Source organism: Rattus norvegicus, unplaced genomic scaffold, assembly GCF_021556685.1.
Source record: "Rattus norvegicus strain SHRSP/BbbUtx unplaced genomic scaffold, alternate assembly SHRSP_T2T unassigned-0000110, whole genome shotgun sequence".
NCBI lineage: Eukaryota > Metazoa > Chordata > Mammalia > Rodentia > Muridae > Rattus > Rattus norvegicus.
Genome location: NW_028238831.1, coordinates 35001 through 43528, shown reverse-complemented (window position 1 = coordinate 43528; position 8528 = coordinate 35001). Strand labels below are relative to the sequence as shown.

At 51.8% G+C, this 8528-nt stretch overlaps 1 long non-coding RNA gene across 1 annotated transcript in view; it reads left to right on the top strand.

Moving 5' to 3' along the window:
• The first annotated feature begins 4341 nt into the window (after positions 1 to 4341).
• LOC147997606 (uncharacterized) overlaps positions 4342 to 8528 on the top strand; it is an 18447-nt gene continuing 14260 nt past the window's right edge. The window contains exon 1 of the long non-coding RNA XR_015647667.1: positions 4342 to 4480. This is a non-coding gene — a long non-coding RNA (uncharacterized LOC147997606). The remainder of the gene's footprint in view (positions 4481 to 8528) is intronic.

The window sequence follows — 8528 nt, the reverse complement described above, 5'->3', positions numbered from 1 at the left end:
ATCTTGGACCTGAACTGAACACCCAGCAGCACTTCCCGCACCCACCCATGTATAAGCTTTTATAACCTGGACCACCAACACTAGAGCGACAGGGCAGACAGAGACTATTTGGAACCGGACTTCCATTTTGAGTTTTTGTTTGTGTTCTTGTTTTTTTCTCCTGTCCTGTCCTGTCCTGTCCTGTCCTGTCCTGTCCTGTCCTGTCCTCTCTGTCTGTCTGTCTGTCTGTCTGTCTGTCTGTCTGTCTGTCTGTAAATCCACACATATAGTTCTTTCCACATCTTATATCTCAAAACAAATAATGCTTGCTGTGATCCTCATTTCATTCAAGGGTACTACTCTCTAGACCAGAGGAGCCCCCTTACAATTCTCCACAGGTAGTGATGACCGGAGTGTTCAGTGCGACTAAGCAGGAATTATATGGTTGCCGCCATTATGCTTGATCTTACCGAAGGTAGGGTTGCGGGGCATGGTTGCCACGATGGCGACCAGTAGACCGTGATTGAGGAGACGGAACAATAATTAACCTACAATTCTCCCTCTCTGTCAACTGTTTCTCTGTCACTCTCTGTCTCTCTTCCCTCTTTCCCTCCCCCGTCTCTCAGACCTGAATGCCTCCTCTGTTGAACACACAAACACACGCGCCGAGAGAGCGAGAGAGCGAGAGAGCGAGAGAGCGAGAGAGCGAGAGAGCGAGAGAGCGAGAGAGAGCGAGAGAGCGAGAGAGAGAGAGAGAGAGAGAGAGAGATCTGTTAATCTGTTTGTCTCCCTCCCCTAGTTTTTCAGACAGGGTTTCTTTATGAAAAGAAAGAAACTGGTAGCTGTAGGCTGGTAGCTGCTGGCTGTTAAAGGTCTAGGTAAAACAATGTGATGGCCTAAGAGGAAAATAAAGAAACAGATACAATTAACTGTTAAGGCCTAGATGCCGTGTGAATGAGGCCTACATCAGATTGGTTAAGATAACTGTCACCTGGCTAGCCTGCCATTTTAATATTGCAAGGACGCCTTCTCATAGGTTGTTTCTGCTGTCACTGCCAGAGTTCATTACATATTCTGTTAGGTTCTGTATGACACACACTCAGAAACCAAACATTGTAGAATCCAGTGTGTCCTTGAGTGCGTGTCTACAATGCGTGCGTGCGTGCGTGCGTCTGTGCATGCGTGTGTCCATGGCCATGCTAGAGCCCACTCCAGATTTGTGTTTCAGAGATCTTTACTTATTTATTTTTCCTGCCTTGGCTTGTGTAGGCACTAAGTCACCACACTTCCCGAAAAACAAAATGAAACAAAACAAAACAAAATCCACCAACAAATGGACCAAACCCAAACCCCAAGCCAGACAAACAAATATTCCTGCCTGCCTGTCTGTCTATCAGGGCTACAACAGAGAGAAGTGGAATCTTGAATGAACAAAACTAGAATACCTAAGTCTGCCTGTTTCCCCTCTTCCCACCCTCCCCTGCCCCCCAGCCCATCCCCTAGAGCTGGTCTAGCATGTTCTCTGACCCTGGGGGTGCGGTGAACCGGCCTGCCTTGCTAAACTCTGTAGTGTATAAACTTGGTAACTCTAGAAAGCAGGAGCTGAAAATGTGCAGATAAGGTGGTGGTCGAGCTGTGTGTGTGTTGGTGTGGGAGGGAGACTGCTTCGGTAACTGCTGCTTTTCAATGTCCGGCTGAAACTCTGTGCTTATGATGTATCTTTTGGTTTATTCGATTTTACTTACTGTCTATTGGGTTTGCATTTGATTTTTATTGATTTTATTGATATTTATGTTTAACTATTTTGACCTGGCTAAATGACTGACTGACTGACTGACTGACTGACTAAGTCTACCTGGCATACAGGAGGAATTCAAGGACGAATGATTGTTTAAGTATGACAAAAATAAGTAAGTAAGTAAGTAAGTAAGTAAGTAAGTAAGTAAGGGGGTTGGGGATTTAGCTCAGTGGTAGAGCGCTTGCCTAGCAAGTGCAAGGCCCTGGGTTCTGTCCCCAGCTCCGAAAAAAAGAAAAAAAAAAGTAAGTAAGTAAGTAAGTAAGTAAGTAAGTAAGTAAGTAAATAAATAAATAAATAAATAAATAAATAAATAAATAAATACGATCATTTAGAAGTAATATAGGCAGAAGGAGAACATGTGGCTGTGGATGGTCTGAGGCTTCTGGCTGCTTTTGGGTGCCTCTTCACCTTTCTGCACGTGCAAACTGAGTTTAATTAAGTTCTGTTTCCCTAGAGGCTGGGAAAGGGAGAAACAGAAGTGACCTGGAACATCAGGGCTAATGGCCGGCTGCTTCCATCTTGGTGAGGTCAGGTGTCAGCCAAGCTGGCTGCCAACCATCCACAGTTGAATCCAAAGTGCCCAAATGGGACACTATAACAAATCATGTATACAGATTTGTGTATATAGAAAACATTTTTCCTTTCTCTTCTTTTCTTTTCTTGAGAAATTCAGCTGGTCCTGATGTCTTTCCCTCGGTGTGTCCCTCTGTCATCTCTCTCTCTCTGTCTCTTTGTCTTACTGTCTCTGTCTGTCTCTGTCTGTCTCTGTCTCTGTCTCTGTCTCTGTCTCTGTCTCTCTCTCTCTCTCTCTCTCTCTCTCTGTGTGTGTGTGTGTGTGTGTGTGTGTGTGTTCCTTAATCTCAGCAGCACTACTCATCCAATCGATTTTTCCTCTCCCCTTGTCTCCTTCACATGGCTATTACCCCACCTTAAACAGCACTAGAAGAGCCTGGCAGGCAGATATCTACCCTCTATGCTGTCAGAATTTTTTTTTTTTTTTTTTTTAAAGTCAAAACCTGGATTCTCAGGAGCCATGTGGTGTGTCCTCCTAGGTTCTGGTGCCCTCTTCTGGCATGCAGACATATAGTCAGCAGAGAGAGCTGTGTGGGTGGCCGAGGCAGGCAGAGTGGACCTCTGTGAGCTTGAGGCTAGATAAGTCTACGGAGCAAGTTCCATGACTGCCTGGGCTATACCAAAAGAAACGTACCTTGAGGCAAAACAAAACAAAGCAGAAAAGGTTCTGCTTTTATTTTACAGACATGTGTTCTCTCTAGTCCTATTGACTATAGAAGTTTGATCATGAAGTCACATTGATTTTTATTACAGAGTTTATTTGTGTGTGTGTGTGTGTGAGAGAGAGAGAGAGAGAGAGAGAGAGAGAGAGAGTTTTTTCTTTAATCTTCAAACATATTTTTTATTGTTTATTTATTTTATGAGCACACTGTCACTGTCTTCAACACACAAGGAGAGGATTCCATTACAGATGGTTGTGAGCCACCATGTGGTTGCTGGGATTTGAACTAAGGATCTCTGGAAGAGCAGTCAGTGCTCTTCACCGCTGAGCCGTCTCTCCAGCCCTGAAACAATATCTTGAATAAACAATAACAAAAACACTAAAACTAAGTCTGCCAGTTTTCCTCTTTCTTTCTCTCTCTCTCTCTCTCTCTCCCTCTCCCTCCCTCCCTCCCTCCCTTCCTTCTTTCTTCCTTTCTTTCTTTTTCTTCAGATAGGATTTCTTAGTGAATGATATTTATGTTGATATAAATTTTTTACGTACTTTTGACTGGCTAACTAACTAGCTAAGTCTGCCTGTCCTAAAGAAGGAGTTCCCCTGCCACAACTAAATACGTGCATAGAAAAAAATATATAATTATTAACTTGGGATGAAACTAATGTAACAAGCAAGCAAACAAACGCACAAACAAACAAAGTAGGGATGGTGGTGCTGGGTGCCTGGTATATGGGAGATGGGAGACCTGTGGTCTAGAGCGTCCAGAGCTCTGGCCTCCATACTCTGGACTGCATTCTCTCTAGCAATCTTCCCAAAGTGGCTGTATTTAACCATGTTTTATTTTTTAAATTGGCTCTCTCTCTCTCTCTCTCTCTCTCTCTCTCTCTCTCTCTCTCTCTTTCTCCCTCCCTCCCTCCCTCCCTCCCTCCCTCCCCCCACCACACACACAGAGGCACGTGTGAACAAGGGAATGCAAATGCACAAAATAAGTATGTTTTGATCAGAGTGAAAACAAATCACGGGAATTTTAACCATTCCACCATCATTCCACCATTCTTTTAATTTACTCTCTGTGTTTAGTCTTCCAAAGAGGGTGGCAGGTGTGTGGTTTGGTGAGTGCCGGCTGGCGGTGGCAGCGAGGAACAGAGAACAACAACAACCCCCCTCCCCCCATCGGGATCGGTGGAGGGTTTTAAAATGAGTGAGCCATTTAAAAATGGTGTGGAACTGAGGTCGCCGCCACCCTCCCCTCACGCCGGAGTTTGGACGCTCCCTTTTCCTAACTGTGCCTGTTCCTTGCTAATTGTTAACCGATTCGAGAGTGCATGTCCTTTCACTTAGAGGTGGCCTGTTTTCACCGCTCCGTCCTACTTTCCTTTTCTGGGTGCCTGAGGGGTTGGCCCCGAGTCCATCCCGCGTTCACTGTGTTCCGGCGGGACAACCGGGACCGTTTGTGCCATTCGGGAGAAGTGGTGGGTACCTGCCCCGTTGTGCGTGGGTGAGTGTCCCCCTGAGCTAGGGAGGTCACTCTGGAGAGACGGAATGAGTGTGTGTGGCGGCGGCGCGTGACAGTCTGTATTGGTTTGCTTGATCGAGATCGCTGTCGGGCGACACCTAGTGGCGACAAGTTTCCGCAACGCTCCTGTCCCCCGGTTGGTGACAAAGGACGGGGAAGTGCCTGTGGTGAGCCGGCCAGGGTGAGAGGGTGACAGGCAAGCAGGCGGGTGCGCGACGGAGACGCCGTCCTGTCTGGGGACCATCTCTAGCTAGGAGGTTGTACCTGGAGAACTTCAGGGGAGGAGGGTGGCTGTACGACCTATTGGGACACAAGGAGGGGTTGGTGGCAGCTGGATGAGGTCGACCAGAAGGCTTGGGCCCCGTCCCGGATTTTTTTTTTTTCCAATTTTTTTTTTTAAATTTTTTATTTTATTTTATTTTATTTTTTTTATTTCTTCCCTCCTCTCCGGTCCCAGCCAGCGGGACCATAGACACTTTTGAGGCCGAGAGGGTGCTGTGTCCCCGGCCTCCGAGCCGAGGTGGCCCGGCTAGGGGGCGCCACGGAGTTTTTTTTTTTTTTTTCTTTTCCAGGAGTCCCTTCGGTCCCAGCCAGCGGGACCATAGACACTTTTGAGGCCGAGAGGGTGCTGTGTCCCCGGCCTCCGAGCCGAGGTGGCCCGGCTAGGGGGCGCCACGGAGTTTTTCTTTTCCAGGAGTCCCTTCGGTCCCTGATAGCGGGAGCCTGGACCTCTGAGGCCGAGAGGGTGCTGTGTCCCCGGCCTCCGAGCCGAGGTGGCCCGGCTAGGGGCGCCACGGGTTTTTTTTTTTTTTCTTTTCCAGGAGTCCCTTCGGTCCCTGATAGCGGGAGCCTGGACCTCTGAGGCCGAGAGGGTGCTGTGTCCCCGGCCTCCGAGCCGAGGTGGCCCGGCTAGGGGGCGCCACGGAGTTTTTTTTTTTTTTTTCTTTTCCAGGAGTCCCTTCGGTCCCTGATAGCGGGAGCCTGGACCTCTGAGGCCGAGAGGGTGCTGTGTCCCCGGCCTCCGAGCCGAGGTGGCCCGGCTAGGGGGCGCCACGGAGTTTTTTTTTTTTTTTTCTTTTCCAGGAGTCCCTTCGGTCCCTGATAGCGGGAGCCTGGACCTCTGAGGCCGAGAGGGTGCTGTGTCCCCGGCCTCCGAGCCGAGGTGGCCCGGCTAGGGGGCGCCACGAGTTTTTTTTTTTTTTTCTTTTCCAGGAGTCCCTTCGGTCCCTGATAGCGGGAGCCTGGACCTCTGAGGCCGAGAGGGTGCTGTGTCCCCGGCCTCCGAGCCGAGGTGGCCCGGCTAGGGGGCGCCACGGAGTTTTTTTTTTTTTTTTTTCTTTTCCAGGAGTCCCTTCGGTCCCTGATAGCGGGAGCCTGGACCTCTGAGGCCGAGAGGGTGCTGTGTCCCCGGCCTCCGAGCCGAGGTGGCCCGGCTAGGTGGCGCCACGGATTTTTTTTTTCTTTTCCAGGAGTCCCTTCGGTCCCTGATAGCGGGAGCCTGGACCTCTGAGGCCGAGAGGGTGCTGTGTCCCCGGCCTCCGAGCCGAGGTGGCCCGGCTAGGGGGCGCCACGGAGTTTTTTTTTTTTTTTCTTTTCCAGGAGTCCCTTCGGTCCCTGATAGCGGGAGCCTGGACCTCTGAGGCCGAGAGGGTGCTGTGTCCCCGGCCTCCGAGCCGAGGTGGCCCGGCTAGGGGGCGCCACGGAGTTTTTTTTTTTTTTCTTTTCCAGGAGTCCCTTCGGTCCCTGATAGCGGGAGCCTGGACCTCTGAGGCCGAGAGGGTGCTGTGTCCCCGGCCTCCGAGCCGAGGTGGCCCGGCTAGGTGGCGCCACGGATTTTTTTTTTTTCTTTTCCAGGAGTCCCTTCGGTCCCTGATAGCGGGAGCCTGGACCTCTGAGGCCGAGAGGGTGCTGTGTCCCCGGCCTCCGAGCCGGGTGTCCCGGCTAGGGGGCGCCTCCGAGACTTTATTTTTTCCAGGATCCTCCCCGGTCCCTGCCAGCGGGAGCATGGACTTCTGAGGCCGAGGGGAAGCTGTGTTCCAGGCTATCTACCATGGCCTCCTCGGTCTGTGAGCACTCAGGGTTCTAAGGTCGACCAGTTGTTCCTTTGCGGTCCGGTTCTCTTTCTACATGGGGACCTCTTGGGGACACGTCACCGAACATGACTTCCAGACGTTCCGTGTGGCCTGTCATGTTTATCCCTGTGTCTTTTACACTTTTCATCTTTGCTATCTGTCCTTATTGTACCTGGAGATATATGCTGACACGCTGTCCTTTTGACTCTTTTTGTCATTAAAGGACGTTGGAAGAGGCTTGCACCAAGGCTGTTTGCTTGTCCAGCCCTAGCTCTTTTCTTCTGCGCATGGGCCTCTTCGATGCTTGAAGCTTAGCGTCCCCCATGAGTACGCGCTTCCTGCTTTCCCGTGCTTGCTTGCCTGTGCTCTCTGGGGCAGCTTTATGACAACCGTCCCGCGTGTCAGGCGTTCCCGATTTCCCCGTGGTGGTTGTCGTCCGTTACCGGTAGGAGTCGTTGGTGCCGAGTGCGACTGGAAGGGTTTTCCCGTTTGGTGCTAGTGACCCCCTGGCGTGCTCCTCTGCGGCCGACCGGTTTTTTTATTTGTTTTTTTTTTGTTTTTTTTTTTTGTTTTTTGGAAGGAGTTCCCGAACCTCCGCTGCTTGGTGGTGTGTCCCTTTCTTTCCTGCTGTGTGCCTCCCGAGTTGCACCTTTTCTCCTTCGAAGGGGATTTTATTTTTTTATTTTTATTTTTTTTTATTTTTATTTTTTTTGAAGGAGTTCCCGAACCTCCGCTGCCCGTTGAGTCCCGTTCTTCCACGCCACGTGCCTCCCGAGTGCAACGCTTCCTTTTTCTCGCCCTCGAGAAGGGTAAATTTTTTTTTTGTGTGTGTGTGGCAGTGTTAGCGACTTCTTCCCGTGCTCTCTCTCGCTCTTCTCGCTCGTATTCCCGTCCAGTGCGTGTTAGAAAGCTCTCACGCCCGTTGTTCCCGATGCATGGCGTGTCTCGCTCCCGTTGGATCGATGTGGTGCTGCCGCGTTCTCTTCGGGCCGGGGCCTAAGCCGCGCCAGGCGAGGGACGGACATTCATGGCGAATGGTCATTCAGCGCGAATGGCGACCGCTCTTCTCGTTCTGCCAGCGGGCCCCTCGTCTCTCCTCCCCATTCCTTTGCAGGGTGGTGTGTGGAAGTCAGGGGTGCGGCTGTCCGGCACGAGCGCTGACCCGCGCACACTTGTTGCTGTGGTTCGCGGTGTCCCTGTGGACGTGTCGGGGGCGCTTGCCCCCACGCCGTTCACTGCTTCGCGGCCCTCTTCCCCGTGCCGGGGAAGGTGGTAGACCCGCTGCGGTGCATACCCTTCCCGAATGGTGTGTGCACGCGCCCTGCTTTGTGTGAGCCTTGCGGTGCTCCTGGAGCGTTCCGGGCTTTGACCACCAAGGTGCCCGCTTCTGAGTTGGCGGTGGCGCTTCCCGCTCCCCGGCGTGCCTCCTGTGCTCCATGGTGCTTGTGCCTTTACGCTTTCCCTTGTCCTAGTTGCCGGCTTTCTGCACGGTGACAGAAAAGGGGGTCGAGGAGTTGAGTGTGCGGTTAAAAGGCTCCTTCCGTTGGGTGAGCGCCCACCCCGTGCCTATGTTTTTGGTGCCTTCACCCGCGGGCCCTGCGCGGTTAGGGTGGTGCTGAGCGATCGCGGCTGGCCCTTTTTAAAGACCGGACTCCCTCAAGTCAAGGCTCCTCCTTTGTGTGCGCCTTGAAGAGGCCTGGCCCTCGGCGGGGACCTGTCGCAGGTCCCCCGGTCCGCGAATGCTCAAGAAGACCCCGGAGAAAGAGACCTTTGCCGATACCGCAGACCCCCACCAGCTGGCGCGTGGTCCTTCCCGTTCTGTCCCGCGCCTGTTGCTCGTTTCCCGTTGCGTGCACGGAGCCCTTGGCTGCTCGTCGGTGTTGGGTTCGTCCCGCCCTCAGTGAGGAATTTGCCTTCTCTAGCTATCTTCGG